General features: G+C 40.8%; 1 protein-coding gene across 3 annotated transcripts in view; it reads right to left on the bottom strand.

Annotated features, from left to right (window-relative positions):
* The window catches only part of galnt1 (UDP-N-acetyl-alpha-D-galactosamine:polypeptide N-acetylgalactosaminyltransferase 1), a 136,102-nt gene extending 120,779 nt beyond the window's left edge, over window positions 1–15,323 (bottom strand). Inside the window, exon 1 of one of the 3 annotated variants that reach the window (XM_017453280.3) lies at window positions 14,793–15,323. The gene's annotated coding sequence lies outside the window, so the exon portion shown is untranslated. Of the gene's footprint in view, window positions 1–878; window positions 903–14,792 lie in introns of those variants that run through there. The other 2 variants (XM_017453277.3, XM_053674980.1) reach the window with 2 other exon arrangements.
* Between the last annotated feature and the right edge of the window lie 7,622 nt (window positions 15,324–22,945).

The following is a 22,945-nucleotide window of genomic DNA, read 5'->3' as shown; positions in this document are numbered from 1 at the left end:
AACAAAACCCAAATCTTTTATCAGATGAACTTTATAATCGAAACGGCTGCAAGGAGAAATTCTGGAGAGCTTTCTGTCTGACCTTAACCTTTTTTCCATGAGCCTCCATGTCAACGTCTAAAAATCCGACAGTCAGACTTTTCTCTCCGCGCCGTGTTCGTACACCTGTTAAGTGTAAACGCTTTTTGAGAACAAACTGCCCTGTGGAAGTGACTTGCACCACGCTGGCTCAGGTTTACCGCGCTAACGCTTCTCAATGAGGGGATGCTAATGTTCAAGTAGCTTTTACATGCATCACTGATGACATATTTTTGAAATACGGTTCGAGCATTTTAAAAATGTAAAGTTTTTCATTTCAGAGAAAAATCTCATTGATAGATGTTCTTTCCAGTTCCGCTGAAAGACGCCCCACCGAGCTCTACGTTCATAACCTCGTCGATTTATCCATTTATCAAACGGTCGTCATCTTCGTTTGTCATCATCGTCTCTTAACTCTCTGTTCACGCCAACATTGGTGAGGAAATAATCGCCGATTCCTTCAGTCAGTTCTGTTCTGTACACAAAAACTCTGGTCTTTTATTTATTTACTCATTATTTCATGTAAACATGTTAAAACTTTGCCCTCAGTCATCTGTACAGAGTATGTAAGTACTCGTCTTTGGTTTGATGACGCTGGTGACCGAGTAAGAGAGCGAAAGCTTACCTTAAAGCAACAGCATTCGGTGCGTTCGATTCTGCTACTGCAGTCAGTACAACTGACCTTGCAAATGGTCACGATAAAACTGTTCACCTGGCTGCTCGTGTGAAGATGGAACCTTTAAGAAGTAAACCTTGAACTTGCATACAGCTAGTCTACTACTAGAATCTGAAATACTTACCAAATATTTAACTTTGCTGTTAAGCGCAACTTCCATGTATAAAAAGTGGTACGCTTTAAAAATCGAAACGTGTAAAAATAATAATGATTCAATCCGCTACTCGGGCGAGAACTTCGTACCTCGGTGAGGTCGAACACCACCAGCAGTGCTTCTGTAAAACAGCTGCTTTGCATCAATGTCAATACACCCTTGCTATGTTGTTCATCCTGTTAATTTTTAATCCCTAATTCAAAAGTCACGGGACATATTAAGGTGTGCAGAGTGGGGCACTATGACTTGATAAGCTTTTTCAGCCATTAACTTGTCCCTGTAACTCAGAGATAACTCATAAGCACTGTGACTTGGTCAGGATTTTGATTATTATTTATAATAACAACAGCGTTGCATTTTACAAACTGCTACATTACTGAGAACGCTGAACACACCACTATTAAAGCAGGGCTGCGGGATATTCACGAAAAATGCGAATAACTTATTAAGTAAAGCGATACAATAATGCTACAAGTGTGTAGAATCTATTTAAATTACCTTTAAATGACCGATTTAAAAACTGAAAATCATATAACCAACATCCACGTTTCGGAAAGCATTCTCTGCTATCTGCGTCGTCCTAAGACTTTTGACTTTTCCTAACTTTTTGAAGTATTGAAATCATTCGGTTATCGCGAACCCTTGCGACATGCATATCGCGATATTTCGATAGCTTCAATATATTGCGCAGCCTTACAATAAAGGATGGCCAAGTCACCGGAGTGATCTGCTGTTCTTTCAAAACCTTGTTCAGAACTTAAGATTTCCTTTCCGCACGCAAAAAATTCTGCAGTAAAACGAAACCCTTTCCAAAACACGTCGTTTCAGTTCAACTTGCTTCAACACGAACAGACAGAATGCTAACAAACCAGACATAACAAATTCATTACATAAACTCATCCGACGTTCGAGAATGTCTTTGGAAGTGCGAAATTCGCGGCAGCTTTTTTTAATGTGCGCTCTCGCTGACGCCGCTCTGCATGCTACGGTTATTCGACTGTATTAAAGATACCGTTTAAAAGCCCTATTCGGGTTGGATTAGTTTATCACTGGGATGTCTAATTATTTTTTTATTTTTTACACGTTTCCTTAGTGATAAAACTCTTGCATCTGGACAGCAATACAAATGATCACAGGGGGAGCGAGTTTCTAGCAGGTTGCATTTTGGACGAACCTGGATGTTTGCGTCACACGGTCGTATGATCACGTTCACTTCACAACATGGTGTCCAAGCGGTCAAAGAGGCACTCGAGTAGAGAAGAGGCTCTCAGTTTGCGGCGATCCAAAGTTCCACCAGAAATTCGATTTTTTAGATTTATTTTTGTTAATTAAGCACAAGGTATACGAGATGGTGGTGGTAGCTCAGTGGTCAAGACACTGGACTTCTGCCTGGAAGGTTGTGAGTTCAAATCCCAGCATCACCAAGCTGCCACCACTGGGCCCCTGAGCAAGGCCCTTAACCCTCAACTGCTCAGTTGTATAAATGACATAAATATAAGTCGGTCTGCATAAGGGTGTCTGCCAAATGCTGTAAATGAGAAGCATCCATTTTTCCTTCTGTAACTCAGGAAGTGGTTAATATCTGTTGGAGCCACTGACTTAATAAGGCAAGTTGCAGCAGTCGAACATCTTTTTTTTTCCACCACAAGGTGACACCTGTATAGAAAATCACGGACATGAGTATCCGGACTAAAATTATCAGACAAGTGCCAAGTTTGGAGAAAAACAGTATGTAATTTGACAAACAGGAAGTCATTTTCTCAGGGGAGGACGCAGAAAAACATCGACTGCACATGTTTTCCACAGATTTGGGCCAAGACATGTCTTGTGACATCATCACAACGGGCATTCAGCCAAATCCTCCTTCGATTCACGTGCGTCGAACATGAGTACAGCTAGAATTTCTCATTTACCAACAAACATCACTGCGAAAGAGCGTGCACAACAACCGTGTAAGTGCAATTTCGCCAATTCAAGTAGTTCTAAAAATTTTTTTTTTTTTTAAAAATAAGCCAAGCATTTTTGGCCGAAACTATCACGAAAAAAAAAACTCTGCGAAATCCTGTATGGCTGACTACAATCAATAAATAAAAACTTTTTTCTTGTTCAATGAAATGAAACTTTCAAACCGTAATGTTGAAAGAGCTCTGCCCTGAAGACTGTCATGTGGTGGAAAACCTTAGGAACGACTTGATCTCTTCCAAAAAACTTGAAATAAGAGTCTCCTTATCCCAGAAAGCTTCACCATATCAGTAGTTATATCCTTTTACATGCATGTCCTTGTGAATGATTCAACACGGTTCATAATTGAGCAGCGCTGTGGTATAAACAGAGAGAACTGTTGTGATAAACACACGCTTGTGTGAACGGGTAATCTACTCAGCAGTCAGTGTAACTGGAGCAGCATGAGCGGTAGCTGAGCGCAGTCCTAACGAAACGGTTAGAGATCAAAACTAACTCATTTCATTTACAGCACAGTTTTATGTCAGGAGTTTTAATAACACATAACCATGCACCCATCTTTATTCTGAAACCAGACCGAACATAGTCAATTGAATTTCGACCAAAATGACAAAGTTTTGTTTTTCGTTACCTACATTCATGCCTTTACTTTAAAGCCACTGGATGTAAGATTCGGCAATTTTTGTTCTGTCTAGGAAGAAAAACGCTAATGCGCAGTTGGTCAAGAGAATTCAATTCTGTGTCCCAAAGCACAGACTGCGCACTGAATTCTTCCGTTTTTGCGAGAAGTTGAAGACATTTGGGTTTGAGATCATAAAATTTATATATGAGACAATAAATCAGAATTTATTCATTTAGAACGGGGACTGTAAATATCATGATTCGTATCGTGCATCATACACCTGCCTTCAAGGATCGTGATAGAGTTTTACTATATCATCTACCCTTAACTGTAGTGTAATTCTCATCTTTTACCAGATGTTTCATTTCAACCTAATGTCTGTATTTTATCATCGCTGGCCTAACAGCCGTAAAACATCAGTATAGTCATGTTATTTGCCCTTAAAACCCTATTCTGCTGACTAACACAGTCCAATCCTGCATGCTGCATGAAAAGCAAGGGCAGAAAATACTGTCCGAGTTCATTACAAACGGATTACCATTATACCCATGATGCTCCTGGATTGTAGGGCTCAGGTGTTAGCCTGTTAGCTAGTAGTTTTGTGTTACACTGGCTGTTAGGTGGCTGGGCTGTTTCCTCTGACAAGGCTGGCTCTGTTCCCTCTTGGCTAACGATGACCCATTTAGAAGGAGCTCTACCGGTAACAAGAGAACACTAGGAGTGCTGTAGATCTTCTCATCTCTGTCGCTGATACACACACACACACACACACACACACACGCACAAAGTATGCTGAAACTCACAACGTTATAAAGCAGACACACACTATTAACTCATAAAAAAATATGCAGCAATGTCAAACTCTCAGCACGGTTTCCTCACATTAGACACACACTTTACATATTTTAATGAGCTGCGCATTTGCCGACAAATTGTTTGTGATGCCTTTGATGTTTTAGATTTATCAGACACACACACACATGATTTCAGTGACTTTCAGTGTTTCTGGCGCCAGACGGGCTGGTTTGAGTATTTCAGAAGCGGACGATCCTCTGGGATTTGCTTCAGCATTCCTTATGCTTCAGCGTTCCCCGCGCTTCAGTCTCCTGAGTTCATGCAGAATGGTGTGAAAAACAAAAAACATCCCGTGAGCGGTGGTTCTGTGGATGAAGAGGTTGCCTTGTTTATGAGAGAGGTCACAGGAGAATGAACAGAGTGGTTTAAGCTGAGAGACAACTCAAATACCCGCTCTTTACAAGCGTGGTGAGCAGAAAAGCATCTCAGAATGCACCAAACCTAGATGCAGATGGGGAGAGAACCACGTTGGGTTCCACTCCAGAACCAGAAGTTACAGCAGGCATGGGGTCAACAACACTGGAAAACATTGTCTGGCCTTGTTCTAACATTCAACTGGCCAGCTGACAATAATCCAAATAATGAAAATGGTACAAACATATCTGCACATTGGTGGGGGCAACCATGATGGTCCCTTTCCACTGATGGATGGTGTAGAGCAAGGCAATTCAATTAAGCCTTCAAGCCAGTTCTTGAGTCATTTTTTTCTGGCCCTGCAGATTTTGCATGCGTTAGGCTTTTCACAAGTGTTGATTGCTCAACTCCTGTTTATTTTCTATAAACACAAGTGACACAAGTGGAGCAGCAGGCGGTGGGACAAGTGAGCTCGACCTAATGGTACATGGTTACAGTAAACTCAACATCTGAAATCCATTGCCTGTTCAATTTTAATTGATTTGGGTTCTTTGCATTATTCTAAAGCTAAAAATAACAAGACAATGTTTCCCAAACTGGCAGTGCACTATATGTATGAAGCAGCTGAACTGTGTGGTAAAAGATTCAAATAATGCGCTTCTCAAGGTTAAAAATTTGGCCAAGAGCATCGGCCTACACGTCCTGCTTTGCTAACAAACATAAACTAGCAACCAAACAGGCTTTCTGAGGTTCAGAACGGCATTTCAGAGGCGCGAAGCCCAGCAGCTCAACAAAGACACTGTACAAAAGCAAAGCTTCTGAGATTCCCTCCTATCTCCACTATGATTGGCTAGTAGAGACCATTAATATAACTACATTTCTCATAAAAGAAGAAATCCATTTCTTCACATATCCCAGCTTGTTAGGAAGTTGGGGTCAGAGCGCAGGGTCGGCCATGATACAGCGCCCCTGGATCAGAGTGTACAGAGTGTACAGAGCGCCCTAACAGTGGCAGCTTGGCATGCTGGGGCTTCTGATCAGTAACCAAGAGCCTTGACCGTTGAGCCGGTGAGATAGAAGCATCACTTCTTAAATGTCTGACTTAATGAGTAGCAGAAACAATGCTACATCGTTAAAGTTTCCTAAAGTACTATTTTTTTTTTTTTTCAAACTGATAGATGAACATAGAAAATGAAACGATGTAGTATCCATCTCTGCTGCACGTTCATTAAAACGGTCAGTCGATTGGAGCCACTTTTCCCTTTTAAGTCAGGGTAATGGAGCTGTTTATACAGAATAAGTGTTTAGGGACTGGCTACATTTTAAAATTAGGTTGCTCTATGTTTAATTCATAATAAGGGACAAGCGTTTAGCTTTAATCAAGCGTTGAGAAAAAAGTTCAAAAGTGTCGCAACATGCATGCACATAAACATTTTTCATCAGAGGATGTGACTTTATATCATCTTCCTCAGGCACCACAAAAACAGCAACATCCTGATCAGTCAGAGCGAACCACTGTTTTAATTAGGAGGACTAGAATAAAACGTGCGCTTTTATAAACCAGGCCTTGCTGTTTACTACCCGCCCCCTTGTTTGACTGACAGCTACGATCCTCCTCCTCTTTTGAAAGACTGTGAACTTTCCGAAGTTTATTTCGGTCGGCTTTTGGGATGGATTTACACTTTCTAGATTCTATCTAGACATAATCAAGGCGCACTGATAGTGTGCGTATACACGCAGCATATAATGTGTTTAATCGTTTCCAGATAATAATAAAGCTCACCATGGATGACGATAACTCATGAGTGTGACCTCACTGCTATTGCAGTGGGGCATTTTTCTCACTGCATAAGAAATTCAGTATGTGTATGTAAATATAGTGTAATATGTAAAATAGTCCTATCTATGCAGTCATTTGAGTAAGGAAATTGCTTTGTGTCTGTTTATGTGCACTCACATGGCTGTGAATACAACGTTCTCATGCTTCATAATGCAGTTGTGTTGTATGGTTTAACAATTCTTAGAAGTTGTACGAATAATGCGCTTCCTATTATCTATTAAAGACAAACAATCAGTTCACTCTGAACAACGTATCCATATCTGGTTACATCCCTAAAATGCAAAACATCATGGTTAAAGACAAATCTTGCTTGAAGTAAAGGGATGGGCGATTTGATCTCTTTCTTCCCCTTTGGTTTTTGTTTTTATTTATGCGAGTGCGTGCAAAGAGACTTCTGGGGGAAAATCTCATAATAACGTTTTCTTCAGCCAAGTTGTGTGTTTTTAAGAAGCTCAATTAATACTGTTATCACATCGGAAAAGTTTCAAACCGTAACGGCCCTAATACGAACGCTCATTTAGGACAGGTTATCCTGATAAGATAAACTAGCACCTCGGTGTTTACACACAGAAATCATTGCTTCGAGTCCTCTTTCTACACACCAGTGACTTCGTGAACTTGTCGATCCTTTCCTAATTCACAGTCCGCGAGGATAGTCACGCTGTTAGATCCCAAGCCTGTTCGCTGAAAGCGCGTGTTTCACTTCATTGTTATTCTTTTGTGTTTTTGGATGAACTCCTATCACGCACTGCACCTTCAGATCCGCGTCTCAAGTGCCAATGATCAGATAATTAGCATTCAGTATTTAGCTCCTTTACACTTGAAGGCTCAATTATTTTCTACTTAATATGACTGAGACTCTCCTGAGAGCGAGGAGCGAGATGCGGAGGAGGAGGTGGAGGTGGAGGAGGAGGAAAAGGAGGGAAGGAGAAGAAAAGGCGAGGCTGTGTCTCAGCTGGAGAGTCTGACGAGATGCAAAAAGGAAGTTGATGAAATCCGGTTAGCAAAGCCCGATTCTTGAACTCCCAAAGAACATTTACGTGCCTTGTCTTTTATGTTTAAAATTGTAGTCATAATTGTGTTTGTAGATTAACAGAAGGTATAAACATTAGCTGTAAGAAACCGTGACAGGCTTCATGCATAACCTCCCAGCTAGCATCAGTTAAGTAGTTAGTTAGATAGATCAGGGCAGATAGAGTGACATTTTCTTATAGTTAATAGCGATGTTGTTATAGTCAGTTAGCCAGTTAGACTGGTAACGTTAACTGAAATGGGTTTCATCCAAACATCAATAACTCAAAAACAAAAAAGCGGAACATTCAGGAATAAAATGCTCTATTGTTCCAAAAAATATCACTCTTGCATAAACCAAATACTACCTTACTGAATCATGTCCCATAATAGTACACCAAATGTCAGGGTCAACCAATCTGACAAGAGTATATTGATATTGTGATAAATTAAGTCACAAAACACTTTCCTGAACTATCGCAGGCACTGTTCCCTCTAATTTTACTTCTAACTGAGCAAAACCTGTTTCAATACCCTATGAGCTATACAGATCGCAGCGGCACTGGTTCGTATTAGCCAGCTATCCTTGGAAGACAACTCTCGGCAGCTGATGTCAGATGGCTTGCTAAGCTCACAGCTAATGCAGGGGGGTACACAGCTGTATGATAGTCTACTTGGTATATAGTAAATCATGCATTGTAGCTTGCGAAAAAAATTTAACATTTCTTCTTGAGATCCCAATCATGATGGGTCTTAAGAGAAATGTCATAGCGCAAGCGGTTCTCGTCGATCAAGTCCATGATTCCGGTTTCAGCGCTCACACGTCGCTAAGTATTATTCCCCCGAATTACCGGAAGCCTGGAAACCACTCAGGTTGGAGAATAATACATCTCATACACAGCGAGCGATGACATCACCAATTTGTACCAAGTAGTAAAACCATTCAGAAGCCTGTAATTCAGGATAATAATGGTAGTTTTCCAGCTGTTCGTTAACTCGCTGAGGGATAATCCTGTTTAAAAAGCCTAGCTGTGTTTGTATCATCTACGATGTAAAGCTACCAAGCAATTCTGAATAAAACAAACATTGCACGTACACTGTTCTACAAATAACACCTCGATGCTCTATACAAGTAAATATGTCATTTCTTTTAAATGCAATATAATTATATTGTATTCTGCGACATAAACTATGTTATGTAATTACTTGTTAAGCATTTCGGTCATTATTATCACCAATTTTGAAGCCTCAAAATGAAGCCCCAGATTAATAACAAATAATAAATAATAATATCTTGGCAGATGATGGATCATGTGCAACACAGCGCAACATGCTGGAGATCAAATCATCACTAATGAGCTTTAATTTAATTACAGAGCAGCAGGCACAGAGCAGAGATTGCAGAGGAAGATGTTTGTCAATGTTTCCATTACAGACAGAAGTCTTGGGTCTGAAGAGACATCTCTGAAATGTCAGTCACTGTGAATATCCCTTTATCTCCACAACAGTTATTGCACTTATTACTTTCTTAAAGCTTTCTTAAAACACACACGTTACTACTTATATTTATACACCAACATATCTCTTTACTCATTGAACAAAATACTGTTTACTACTTTTTATACCATAGCGCTGTTGAATGCTCAAATCTGATTGGCCAGAAAGTGTTGATTTTAATTAATTTTCTAGAAAGGCAGCTCCCACAGTCGTGTAATTCAGCTATCACTCAAATCCCAGATTTATATTAATGCACTCCTTCGAATATTACATCAATATACGTTTTCTGTGTGGAAATATTTTTAGTATTTTTAGAAGAAGTCTCCAGCGTATTATTAACTTCACGAGAGAGGGGAAAAAAAGACGGGCTGTTGAGAGAGACATTGTTTATAGCTGTTATAGCAGAAGCGTTATAACTGGTTTCTTTTTGGAAATATCACAACATTAAATGTAACCATGAATGGATAAAAAAAAAAACACATTCTTTAATTAATATAAAAATTTAAATCGTTGTCAAATTGCTGTGGCATAAGAGGAGTAAAACACTTCAGTACGTGCTGTTCCGGGTTATAACAGCATCAGACCACTCTGCTGTTTATTACATTCAGATAGTGTCTCGACTCCTCGCAGGTAGGAGGAGCTGGATCAGGTCTGACTCCACCCCCTGGACTTTTGTTTCGACTCCTCACAGATAGGAGGAGCTGGATCAGGTCTGACTCCACCCCCTGGACTTTTGTTTCGACTCCTCACAGATAGGAGGAGCTGGATCAGGTCTGACTCCACCCCCTGGACTTTTGTTTCGACTCCTCACAGATAGGAGGAGCTGGATCAGGTCTGACTCCACCCCCTGGACTTTTGTTTCGACTCCTCACAGATAGGAGGAGCTGGATCAGGTCTGACTCCACCCCCTGGACTTTTGGTTGTGCAGTAAGGCATACTTGTGTGTATCCACAGCATACTCTGTCTCTTTACGCATAACAACAAGTGTGCTCAAACAGTAGTATGACTAGACGTGATTAAAATATCTGCAAGACATCAACCCCCGATTCTGTCTGCTGTTTCGTTTTAGTCATGCCCTTCATCATTCAGAAACATTTACATGCTGTCTGACACTGCGGTTCATAGCTATAGTGACCAAAGTTTTGTAACCACTGATGTGACTTCGTCTCAGTACGGGAAGTAAGACGTTTGAAGCGCAACTTCCAGTGAGAGCTCTGATCAGCAAGACACCTGTTAACACCTTGGTTACTTCAGAGTTATTTACGAAATTACCGTTACTGCTTCAAAGTTTCCAATATATATATATATATATATATATATATATATATATATATATATATATATATATATATATATATATATATATAGAAGCACTGAAGTGTATGCCAAGCCAGTCGTCAGCAAAAAATTTTCAAATGAATGTAAACCTCAGACACTGCAGCTAAGCAGACACTGATTTCATGAAAAGCTCCCTCAATTAGCATACACCAAATGTTTTTTACTTCACTGCACCGCTCACAAGCTCATTTATGCTTCAGTCCTGATGAAGAGAAAAAAAAAAACAGATGAAGATGCAATATTTCAAGATCTGTCCTGTCTTATCCACACCATCAGCACCTTTCTTTACTAAATGAGCCGACAGGCATGACATCGTCAAACCTGTTACAAAAGTCGCTTTCGTGCCAATCCTCGACTTATGGCCGCTCGCTCTCACATCTCTCTCGCAAACTCCGAGACTACTGAGAGCACTCGATCGGCTGTTCTGATAGACGTGGAATTCGGATCTTCCTTCTTTCTCCAACGGCGTGTCCAGGAAAAATGATCTGGTCTGTTCGGTGAAGCCAGGTGCCGGCAGGAACTCGATCCTTTCCATCTGCCGTATGTGTGTGTGTCTCTCCCTGTGCCTGCTCGGCCAAAGCGGGATCGCAGAATAGCGTTATTGTTCCACGGCCACTCGCAGAACCACAGCCATGCAAGACCTCACACACGGCGTATTAAAAAAAAAAACTCAAATGCACACAAAGAGCTTACACACACAATGTATACACTAACAATTCTGGAGATCTGCAGATTTGCTGTATTTAATCATTTCATTATGCACACAACCTCATAGCACACACTTACCAAGTGATTCCGCTATTCACAGTTAAACACGCACACACACACACACACACACACACACACACACACACAAAGAGGAATAATATTTGAGGATCTCCATCAAAGTCCTGGTGTTACAGCAAGCAGCAGGGACGGCTTTTAGGACCCTTTTTTGTGGAATATGAGTCCTTCGCTTTATAGGCGCGGGGCTGGACTTCAAAACAGTGGTGTCATGAAACACTTGACCCTTGAGATTTTGATTATTACACTGGTGGAATGTTTATACTTAAAAAAAAAATAAAATAAAAAAAAGAGACGTCTTCTCCGATGCTCCATTTGCATCCAAGTCATACTTTATGAATCAATTCCCTCAAAACAGCACACACAAGGTTTGAAAGCATCCTCCCAAAGCACACAAGTGCATTCCTGGTCCCATTTATGCTTTGCCAAAGAATCAAATAACAAGCAGTAACTAACGTAAATATGCTGAGCTACTTACTTGCATTAAAGCTCACATATTATGGTTTTGAAACGTGCCTAATTTTGTTTTAAAGGGCTCATACAAAAGATTTACATGCATCCAAGGTCAAGAAACACTTTAATGTGCAACTAACTGCAGCATTACCTTTTTTCCTCCCGTGTCACAAACGACTCATTAAATGATCCGTTCTAAAGGATTCATTCTAAACTCCTCCTTTCAGAGAGCATACCCTGCTCTGATTGGTCATATGTCCGAGTCTGCTGTGATTGGTCATATGTCCAAGTCTGTTGTGATTGGTCTACTGCTGTCAGCGAGCAAACTATGTAGGTTTGTACAGGAAGTAAGTCTGGAATCACTAACGACTCGTTTCAGCTGTCTGAAATCGGTTCCTTCTTTTGGGAGTCAGTGACTCCGTTTGTCGCGCGCTTTGATTTTTGACACTTTGCAGACATTTTTACATTCACAAACAGCAATATAACACAAATGAAATGTTTTCTTTCATGATTGACAACAGGAATATGAGTGTAATCCTCAGGCTTCCATATAATACGATACCATTTCGTTTTTGATATAAGATTTGATAAGATTTGATATACCTCAGAATCTACAATACCGTATGACGCAGTAGCATTAGATTTAGATCGATATACGACCAACTTTCTTCTGAATCGAGGGTAGGCCTAATGTTAATTTGTGAATGATGGCGTAAGACATCATTCAGACAAACGGACAAATCTCCCTGCAGGGCTATTTACACATCAGTTTTAAAATATGAATGATGAATAATAATAATAATAATAATAATAATCCATTTTATAAACAACTGCAACTGATAATAATCTACAGGGAGTCTAAAAAGTCTCCATACATGGGAGAAATTAACATCTTATAGCAAAATGTCTTCCAAAATTTCCATACTTCATTTATTTATTTATTTATTTATTTTTCAGAGCCTTTAAGAACGCCTTTGACAAAAGAAGAACATATTGAAATCATTCTCATGGCTGGATCAGGAAGCTGTCGCAAGGTTGCGATGGACTTTAACAGGAAACATGTCAAGCACCTCTCACACACACACACACACATACACAGTATGCCAAACGTGGTGCTGGTGAACATAGTCCCTCATGTATGGAGACTTTTGGGACACGCACCAATGCTGCTATGTCTCTAATAAGGCGTAAAGGAGTTTCTTCCTTTGATGATAATTTCCGTTGATATAACGGATGGCTGTTATATCAACAGCCTACAAAAAAAACAATAACAGATAAATAATGGAAGCCTCACTCTCTCGTTTTTTTTAGCAATATTAAACAAAACAAATGGCATCCTCTCCTGATTTGTCCAGATCAGATCCCGGCTGTTGTCCTCCAGACAGCTGACTGCACGCTCTAATCTCCTAATGGGCATGCAAGTCATTACTGAGCTGCAAGAGGATCTTCCGACCGCACGATCAATCATCAAGCGCCATACTGGATCTTCAAAAAAGATTCAGCCGAGCTTCAAGTGTAATCAGATACAGAGCCGTGGCAGCTGCTGTCACATCCCTTGAGCCTGACTGACATCTTACGGACCGGCTAGGCTCGTGGTGCATCTTACGGACCGGCTCGGCTCGTGGTGCATCTTACGGACCGGCTCGGCTTGCAATGCAACTTACTGACCGGCTCAGCTTGCAATGCAACTTACTGACCGGCTCGGCTTGCAATGCAACTTACTGACCGGCTCAGCTCGCAGCGCAACTTACCGACTGGCTCGGCTCGCGGTACATTTTACGGACCGGCTCGGCTTGCAATGCAAGTTACTGAACAGCTCAGCGCGCAACGCAACTTACCGACTGGCTCAGCTCGCGGTGCATCTTACGGACCGGCTACGCTCGCGGTGCATTTTACGGACCGGCTCGGCTTGCGATGAAACTTACTGACCGGCTCGCAACGCAACTTACTGACTGGCTCAGCTCGCAACACAACTTACTGACCGGCCCGGCTCGCAGTGAATCTTACTGACCGGCTTGGATCACAGTGCATCTTACTGACCAATTCAGCTCACAGTGAATCTTACTGACCAATTCGGCTCGCAGTGAATCTTACTGACCGATTCGGTTCATAGTGTATCTTACAGACCGATTCAGTCACAGTGCATCTTGCTGACCGATACGGCTTGTAGCGCATCTTACTGACCGGCTCGGCTCGCAATGAATCTTACTGACCGGCTCGGCTCGCAGTGAATCTTACTGACTGACTCGGCTCGCAGTGAATCTTACTGACCGGCTCGGCTCGCAGTGAATCTTACTGACCGGCACGGCTCACAGTGCATCTTACTGACCCGCTAAGATCACAGTGCATCTTACTGACCCGCTCGGCTCACAGTGCATCTTACTGACCGGTTCGGCTCAAGAGTGCATCTTACTGACCGATTTGGCTCACAGTGAATCTTACTGACCGGCTCGCAGTGAATCTTACTGACCGATTCGGCTCGCAGTGAACCTTACCGACCAATTCGGCTCATTGTGCATCTTACAGACCGATTCAGTCACAGTGCATCTTACTGACCGATTAGGCTCGTAGCGCATCTTACTGACCGGCTCGGCTCGCAGTGAATCTTACTGACCGGCTCAGCTCATAGTGCAATGATGATGATGTCATAATTCTGAGGTTTTTCGATGTCAGTGCCTGCTTTCTCCTCATCATGCATTTGAGGGGGGTTTTTTTTATTTATTTGTGAGGTCCAGTATACTGCTGTCCTGAGAGACTCTTTTTAAAGGAAACTGTCCTTACGTGATCTACAATCTCTTAAGGCTATTAGGAACTAACAGGAAGCTCTTTAACTGCCATCACAAGGTTAAACACTGATAACACTATTAACTTACCACATCCTCATAACCTCATTAGATCTAAACTAAATGTTTTCGAATGTAAAAAAAAAAAAAAAAAAAAAAAAACAGCAAATATGATGTTTACATTCAAGAGCTAATAGTCCACAAGCAGTATTGTATTGAAAATTGTAAAGCTTAGGAGGAGGGAGGAAAGAGCTTATTTTCTGTTCACTAATGAAGAGTGAAGTGGTTTAGTGAAGGAAGCTGGGATTACAAGTTGCTCAGCACGGCGGGGAAAGATAAATAAATAAACTGCGGAATATAATATTGATAGAAAAGCTGTTAGTTACCTTTAAAAGGGAAGCCGTGGCACTAAGCAGCGTGGACGTGTTCTTGTCAGAAAGCTTACAGATGTTGACAAAGTGGCATTTCCCCCCCTTAGCCTCCCTCGTGATAGCAGTGCTCGCGACCACAGTGTCCTTCACTGCGCGAGAAAAACGGGAAAAGCCGTGCCGCGGTTTCCGTTATCGCTCGGTGTGTCCGCTAATTTAAACCGCCGCGTTTCCAGCAGCCTCGGTGGGGGGGAAAGGCGGTCAGGGCCGTTAGCCTTGCTGTGTCCCGGTGAAGATGTGTGCCTCTCGTTCTGGAGGAGGGGAAGAGGGGGGGGCGCGAAACCTTATAATGAGTTACGAGAAGATTTTTTGCGCAAAACTGACCAACCTTCGTGAGTACTCGAACTCGGAAAATGGCGACGTCCAAATTCTCAACGCGCTCTCGCGCCTCTGAACAGGACTTGTGAAATAAATGAGCCAGGCTTGAGTGCGCGTTACTCGGATTCGGCTCGAGCTGAAGAGCCGCTGCCTGCTGGAATAGGAGGAGCCGGGGGAAACTCTATCCCCGCCCACCGACGCAACCCGGAAGAAAAATGGCAGATAACGGTTACGTCCTAAGGAGAAAGATGCAACGGACATCGACTGAGCGGCTGCACCGCCCCCCAAAGAGCAGAGCCAATGGCAGGGCTACATACCGAGAGCGCAGCCAATCGAACTGTATCAAATATTCAAATCAAATATTTTAGTGTCATTCAACAATCTCTATCAACATTATTAATGCTAACTGTCTGGGCGGTTATTAAATATTATTTAGCCTTATAACCAGATTTGGAGGCCAGTTACACTCACATTCAGTACTTAAACAAATAATAATCACTTATAACCTAGTAACAGCTGCTGTAATCATAAAGACTCTTCTGTGCTCATCTGAGGACTCACAACACTTAGTACTGTTTTTGATGTTAGAGTACACACTTGTACAAAAGTAATGATTTATAATCACACTATCTGTTGTCACCCAGAAGAGGACAGTTTCCTTCTGAGTCTGATTCCTCTCAATGTTTCTTCCTCATGTCGTCTCAGGGAGTTCTTCCAAAAGACAAAATGAAACCTTGAGATGAACTAGACTCAGAAGGAAACCTATCAGCTTCAGGCTTGCTTAATAGGGATCTAAATTTAACTCTACTGTACATCCAGATTTCTGTCTAGCTGCTTTGTGACACTGTCTATAAAAATAAATACACTGAATTCAATTGAATTAATGAATGAATAAGCTTCCTGCAAGGCATAACAACAGGCTCCTTGATCAGCCAGACAGGATCCCTTTTTGTTTTGTTTTGTTTTGTTTTATCAGATTTTAAATTATTTGATTTTAATTCACATCAATATCTTTTTTTACCATTAAGTTCACTTTCTAAAAAGCATAGTAGGTATGACATTATCCATCCATCCGCTATACCGCTTATCCTTCAGGGTCGTGGGGAAACTGGAGCCTATCCCAGGGAGCATCGGGTACAAGGCGGGGTACACCCTGGACAGGGTGCCAATCCATCACAGGGCACAATCACATGCATACTCTCACACCCATTCATATACTATGGACATTTTGGGCATGCCAGTCAGCCTACCATGCATGTTATTGGACTGGGGAGGGAACGGAGTACCAGGAGGAAACCCCTACAGCACGGGGAGAACATGCAATCTCCTCACAGCAGTGGGAATCGAACGGGAATCGAACCCCCAACCCTGGCAGTGTGAGGCAAACGTACTAAACACCAACCCACCGTGCACCTTGGTATGCATTGCCTGGCTGATAGCCAGCTAGATTACTGTAAGTTAGATCACTAACTCATGAATAGTGAACTAGAGTATCATCCCCTATTAACAGGTAGCTAATATTTAAATGTTTTATTTAACAAATGTTCATATTTTCTACAGCAGATAGTGCTATATTCCTGCTATTGAATTAATGTGGTCCTCTTGGTAAGAGATTAGCAATAGACAGAAACAATAAAGTGCCTATACAGTGCTTATAAGGTGCATCAGTAAGAAGGTTGTGTGTAATAACGTGCCCAGTCATAATGCACATATTACATATATACAGTATTAAATACTGCACAAGCATATAAAGGATTGTTATAGGATATTTATATCATATTCACAACAGGAAACTTTCTCTTTAATGGTTTATAATATTTTGATGTGAGTGATAGAGTACTGAGCTTTGTTTTAGGACAGTTAGTCTCTTGTGGACACTCAAACTGAAAAAAAAGCAAATCACTGAATTAATTTTTATTCATACCACACTGATGATAAATTATCGATTACTGTTGATTAATTGTCTAAGACGGCAGCTCTGACAATAGTTCTGGCTGTAATTCAAATCACAGGTTTATATTAATGTGCTCATTTTAATACATTATTATTTATACACAGGGATTTGTATGGCTCCAAATAAATGTGCTAAAATGTTATTTAGCTGTTGATTTGGTGGTTTTCTCTAAGTTGTTTATTTTGAATTTTTGGAAGGAGTCTCCAGTGTCAGCACTTTGAACCACTCAGAGGTTAAAAAAAAAAAAGTCGTAACTTTACCTTCTCGGGAATATCATCAGGATGGAGGATTTGTCAGTTTCTCAGTAACATAACGGGGTAAGGCTTTTTTGTACTTGTAATAATAATCATTTTAAAAAGAATAATAATAATAATAGTAGTAGCAGTAGTAATAATAATGCTTTGTGATGGATATGTTATGAGTTTGTGTGCATATCTAGGTGTTTTTATTCAGCAGGGATCCTAAAGGTTAGCCCACACGTTAACAGGTGGGACACATTGTGGGAGTTTCCTTGGTGGATTTAATGTTTACTGAATAGCAGCATGTTTCCGTCAAGTACCTGGAGAAATCATTCTGTCTGTTATTTCCTGCAGTTCAACTTATAACTTCTCATAAAATATTTAGACTTGTTTGCAACTGAGCTACAACATGGAATCTCCAGTAGCATGTATTTATGTAGAGCATGCACAGTTCTAACAACAGTGTTGTCGTGATGAAATGTGAAAGAGACGTTAAGTGCATTCTGTAAGTGCATTGCTCTGCTCGGCTCTCATATCATGAACACAGGCAGGACTAGAGAAGGGCTAACAAAGAGTGCATAGCAGCATCCCCACAGGCGGGGATGGTAATATGCGTGTATCTTCGGGAAGAATGAAAATGAAATGTTTTGACATTAAAAAAGGCTATGAAGAGACGCATGCAGTAATAATTGTAACCCAGTCAACATTTGGTGCATGCCTTTAAAACTGTCTCAGATTATGGTCATGGAGATTATAAGGAAATTGTCTGGGCAGTTTTTTTCAAGCATCTTGAAAAACCTCATGCACTTCTTCCTGAGAATCGTTTCTGTTTCCACAGGTATAACGAGACTGATGATGTTTTTCCTAATATGTCACTTCCTTTAACGGCATCCAAACAATTCTCTGTAAAATTTACTGTATATCCATCTATCCATACATTTTCCATACCACTTATCCTATACAGGGTTGTGGGAGAGCCTGGAGCCTATTCCACGGAACTCAGGGCACAAGGCAGGGGACACCCTGGTCGGGGTGCCAACTCATTTCGGGGCACAGTCGCACATATTCAAACACCCAATCACACACTATGGACACTTTAGAGATGCCAATCAGCCTACAACACATGTCTCTGGACTGGGGAAGGAAACTGGAGTACCTGGAGAAAACCCCCAAAACATGGGGAGAACATGCAAGCTCTGAGCACACAGGGCAGAGGTGATTTACTGTATATGAATGAATGGCATTGTATTTTTTTCTCACATACAAATTAATTTGATTAATTAACCTAAACAAATGCTACCCCTAAGGGATAGTTCAAATAAATGCAAACACATAAACATAAATACATTGTTGTCCTTAGTCTGTTTATGTTGCATTCATTTATTTTTCATTTCAACATGAAAGTGGGAAAACAAGAAAACAGCCTATTCTTTTATTTGTGTTTTTCATGGCGCACACTAAAAGGAAATTAATGCGTAAAGGTCAGCAATTCTCTGGTTAAGGTGTGTACTCAGGATTCTGCTTTCATAAAAGATTTGATAAAAATGGGATCAGCACCATGCAGGTATGGACACAATTTCAGGTATTGGATGTTTTATTGAAAGTAGCAACCAAAACAGAGACGTAATCCAAAGGCAATGTCGAGATCAAGGCAAGTGTCATGTGATGAACAAACAACATGAACTAGTGCAGGCAAGAGCAAGACAAGAAAACCAGACACAAGATCAAAACCAGAAAGACAATCAGTAAACAACGACTTGGTATAGACTGATGCTGAAACACAGAGCTTATACTTCTCAGTGAGTCAGTGGAGTGAGAGTTCTTAAATAGTGTGAGTGTGTGATTGTGTCCAGGTGTATGTGATCAGTAATCAGGTGAACATGATGGTGAGAGAGTATGTGGTGAATGGATGTTGTAGTCCTTGGTTGATATGTTTGTAGGCTACACTGGGTCATCCTGGAGTTGTAGTTACTCTGCGTTCAAGTCCTCCTGGGAAGTACGTATTTACGAGTGGGGAAGTCGTAAATACGTACTTCCCAGGAGGACTTGAACGCAGAGTAACTACGGAGCAAGATGGTGGTGTACATTCTCTTAATTAACTACAAAAAAAATACAGCAAGGTTTTTTTAACCTAGAAAATGAAATACAATCAATTATTAATCGATTTATAAAGCCAATGTAAACTTTATCGTTGCATATTATATCATATTTTGTGCAGGCAATTAGCTTCTGAGACGAGCAAACGTTCAGTTTCAACAAATTTTCCGTCAACTACGGATGCTACATCCACTGATTCCACCATGTTTCCTTACTGACACGCCCCCAACTCAAAGCTCAAAGAAAACTCACTCGTAATTACGACTTTGTGGTGGTGTTCAACTCGTAAATACGATCATACCGACATGACTTGAACGCACCATTAGATGCCAGTTCTGGCATTGATATGACACTTAAATTAAATTGCTGATTCTAATTTCAAATTTTTTAATTTTACCGACACTCCTGCTATTTTTAAAAAGTAGTGATCCATGTTAGTAATACATCAGGCACTAATGACAATCTTTTATTTTCTCAATAATTGTTAATACACATCCGGGTCATTGAAGATCCACCCGACCATCAGGGGGAGCATGGAGTCTATCCCAGGGAACTCATGGCTGAAGGTGGGGTGCCAACCTATTGCAGGGCACAATCGAACACACATTCACATACTACGGACAATTTGGAAATGTCAGTCAGCCTACCATGTATGTCCTTGGACTGGGGGAGGAAACCGGAGTACCCGGAGGAAACCCCTGAAGCACGAGGAGAACACACAAACTCTGCGAACACAGGACGGACGTGGGATTCGAGCCCCCAACCCCGGAGGTGTGAGGTAAACGTGCTAATCACTAAGCCTCTGTGCCCTCCCATTAAAGAGTGTTCATTATTTTAAGCCCCAAAATGAATCTGAAATTATAAGAAACAAGCAATGGAGAAATATGAGCGCTTTCTGTAATATGTATTGTTTTAAAGCAAAAACTGATTTGAATATCTATCTTTTTAATGAAAAAAGAATTGGAAGCAACGTACACAGACCTCCTTGAAAACACTGTATTATTTATATTTCTCAGTTTCTTCAGAAACTCTTTTTTTGTCTTTCTGTTTCCTTGGGGTATAAATAAGAAGTTGCACACAAGCAAAGCCACTTCATCCCTCACTAGAAAGAGAGACAAAGTGTTGTTTTCATAGTAGTAGCTCTGAAATAAGGAGAGAGACTGAAAGAGAGCACGACTGAGATGTATTATTCATCCTCTGCAATGGTCTGCACTGTAAATCCAAATGCTATTATATGAGGAATAATGGATTTCTTTCTCTCTCCTTCTTTCTCTTTGTATATGACAGTGGGTATCATCTTTAGCTTTGGAGAGAGAGAGAGAGAGAGAGAGAGAGAGAGAGAGAGAGAGAGAGAGAGAGAGAGAGAGGAAATAAATCGTCTGAGATCTAATTCAACAGGGCTGAGTCTGACCAAAGATAATTATTCTTTTGGTTCCAGGACAATGTATGAAATTGAAACATAACTGCCATTACTGTACTTTATTTCATAATGAGGTAGTTTGTCACAGGCCATAAATCAAACTTAAATTTCTAACCATTATACTAACTGTTAAAAAGGAGAAATGAGAATATATTACCCATGATTCAGCTTCACTTTAGAAACATTCGAAACAAAAGAAATATTTCACTCTCTTCTTCCTTTCTTCTTATTCATGAAATTACACCTATTTCTGTTTAATAATAGAAATTCAGAGTAGATAGTAGTAGATTTTTTTGTACACACAACATTTAGAGTTGCTGTAAACAATGGTAATGGAAAATAGCTAAAGTCCATACAAGGGAAAATTGGGAAAAGTAACAGACTGGCTGGAATCTACTAATGTTTTTAATTGTAAACTTTAGCATTTTCCATAGACAGTGATGACTAGTGCTGTAAAAGGTGGGCCTGTAGTTAATTATCCTGTACCCTCAGTGCAGTAGAACAGTAAATGCAAGGCTGTAAAACTCATTCGAGCTGGTAACCAAGCCATTTCTGCACAGCAGCTTGCAATTTAATCCTACAGTCAGCTCCAGAATTATTATAATTATTAAGACAGGTTATGAAAAAAAATGTATTGCTGGTTTATTACTCATTTAATACGTTGTGCAACTTTCCTTTACCCACATAACAGCTCGAAGTCTTCTCTGATCATGCATAATGATAATATATTACATTAGAGAGCAGCGAGTGTGAGACACTCCTCAATTACACAATCTTTCCTGATCGTCCAGAGTTTTAGATCTTCTCTTGTGGACACTCTTCTTCAGCTCTCCACTCACACTTTCAATGGGGTGTAGGTCAGAAGACTGAGATGGCCATGTTATAATCTTGATTCTGTGGTCATTGATCTATTTTTTTGTGGCTTTGGATATGTGTTGTAGATCATTGTCCTGCTGGAAGATCCTCCCATGATGTGGTTGTAGCTTCGTGGCAAAGACAGACAGAATTTCATGTAAAATCTCCTGGAAATTCTTGCATGGCTCGAAAGCGTAGTGTCTGGAGGAAAAATATCACAGTCCCACAACATCACAGACCCTCCACCATGCTTAACGGTGTGGATTCTATATAGCCCTCCTTCTTTTTACGCCAAACCCACCATGACTGTTTGTTGGCAAAAAGGTGATTTTTTTATTCGACCATAGAGTGCTGTGAAAAAGTATTTACCTGATTTCTTCTGTTTTTGTGTATATCTCATATTAAGTACTTATAGATCTTCTACTGCTATGCTTTGGATCATTGTCTTGCTGCATAATCCAGTTGCTCTTGAGTTTCAACTTTACGGACTGAAGACCGGATATTCTCCTTTAGTATTTTCTAGTAGAGAGCAGAATCCATGTTTCCCTCAGTTATTGCCAGTTGCCCGGGCCCTGAAGCAGTAAAGCATCCCCACACCATCACACTTCCACCACCATGCTTAACCGTAGATATGATGTTCTTTTGTGGAATTCTGTGTTTGGGTTATGCCAGATGTAACAGGATCCCTGTTATCCAAACAGTTCCACTTTTGACTCATCAATCCACAGAGCATTCTCCCAAAAGGTTTGAGGATCATAAAGGTGTGTTTTGGCAAAATTCAGACGAGCTTTAATGTTCTTCTGGGTTAGCAGTGGTTTTCACCTCGCCACTTTTCCATCGATGCCATTTTTTGCCAATGAACAGTGACCTTTACTTATGCAAGAGAGGCCTTTGATGTTGTCCTTGGCTCTTTGTGACTTGCTGAATGAGTAGTTGCTGGGCTCTTGGAGGAATTTTGGAAGGTCAGACACTTCTGGGAAGGTTCACTACTGTGCCGAGTTTTTCCATTTGGAGATAAAAGCTCTCACTGTGGTCCTTTGGAGTCCCAGAGCCTTTGAAATAGCTTTGTAACCCTTCCCAGACTGATGTATTTCAGTCACCTTCTTCCTCATCATTTCTGGAATTTCTTTCAACTTTGGCATAGTGTGTGATTGCGTCTAGTCCGGCTGAACACCATTATGAATGCAGTTTCATAGATTTGGGGAATTAGTAACTACGGGGCAAATAC

The sequence above is a fragment of the Ictalurus punctatus genome, chromosome 23, assembly GCF_001660625.3.
Source record: "Ictalurus punctatus breed USDA103 chromosome 23, Coco_2.0, whole genome shotgun sequence".
Taxonomy (NCBI): domain Eukaryota; kingdom Metazoa; phylum Chordata; class Actinopteri; order Siluriformes; family Ictaluridae; genus Ictalurus; species Ictalurus punctatus.
This window is presented reverse-complemented; position numbering and strand designations above follow the sequence as displayed.